The sequence below is a fragment of the Limulus polyphemus genome, unplaced genomic scaffold (genome assembly GCF_000517525.1).
Source record: "Limulus polyphemus unplaced genomic scaffold, Limulus_polyphemus-2.1.2 Scaffold10611, whole genome shotgun sequence".
Lineage (NCBI taxonomy): Eukaryota > Metazoa > Arthropoda > Merostomata > Xiphosura > Limulidae > Limulus > Limulus polyphemus.
The window spans coordinates 1-1,466 of NW_013676221.1; positions in this window are offsets into that span (position 1 = coordinate 1).

The window sequence follows — 1,466 nt, forward strand, 5'->3', positions numbered from 1 at the left end:
TGAGTGGAGTATGAAACTGTTTGTATCATGGAATGGATTTGACTGGTAGATAGATGTGGTGCGAGTAAAGGCCTAACTTTTCTACAAAACGTTGTTATGTACGGCTGAGAGAATGGAACTGTTTGTATCATGGAATGGATTTGACTGGTAGATAGATGTGGTGCGAGTAAAGGCCTAAACTTTTCTACAAAACGTTGTTATGTACGGCTGAGAGAATGGAACTGTTTGTATCATGGAATGGATTTGACTGGTAGATAGATGTGGTGCGAGTAAAGGCCTAACCTTTTCTACAAAACGTTGTTATGTACGGCTGAGAGAATCGTGCATGTTTTCCTTTAGTTATGGAGGTTCGCGTGTTTCCCCTATTTCCTATCTCTCTGATCCTCGGTACATTGTTAACGGGGAACTAGTGCTAAGCTGGATTAGAATGCATATATTTGGCTAAGCCTCAACATTACAGGCAATATTACCCCGATTTGTCTGGGATTGGCGTGATACTGGATTAAACAGTCTGTTTCCATATTAGGCGGTACTTCATTAAGTAAGTTAAAAAAAAAAGAGACGTATTAGTTGGAAATTGAAGGGTAAATAAAAAAAAAGAAAATAATAATAACCGAACAGGTACCATTATCAAATATGGCAAAGAAAATAGTGTTTACTGGTTAAGTCTCTTGTGGCGCTCATTTACCCAAAGCAGCAAATTTTTACTAATACTTCAATGGTTTATATTTTAAGGCATATCATGCCTGGATGAGGAATTTTTTAATATCTTTGTTTTTAGAAGCTCAATTGTTCTTTTCCCATTAGGATTTCATTAGATCAGCAATTTTCCCTACTTTAATACAAATTACTACACGATTTACAAGTGATTTGATATGTTTTTCGCATCATGCATGAATTCTATGCTTATGAAAGTGTCTACTATGGAGAATCGATACCCAGAGTTTTGCTATACAAACTATAAAACTGGATTATTAAGAGGGCGCTGTCCCTCAGTGAAAGTAGCTTGAAATTTTTCGATAGTTTTGTTGTAAAGTTTTCATCCCTTTCCCACTGCGGAATTAGAGGAGAAAACTGAAGGCGGAATTAGGATTGTGGCGAAGAGAAACATATTTTTTCTTAGTTAATTTGGTTGTTGTATAAGCTGCAAGTTCATTTTGATAACTGAAAACAAAATGGCTACCAAATACCACCGTAATAAACTTTTTTAAATTGCAAAATAGATCTGATTGTGTACTCTTTGTTCATAAGCAGTTCAATGTTATTACACGACCTGGTATTCCATCAACTGGTATTTTTCTAGTACTCCAGTGGTATAACGTCAACTGGTACTTTAAGTAGTCCAGTGTTATTCCGTCAACTGGTATTTTTCAAGTAGTCCAGTGTTATTCCGTCAACTGGTATTTTTCAAGTAGTCCAGTGTTATTCCGTCAACTGGTATTTTTCAAGTAGTCCAGTGTTATTCC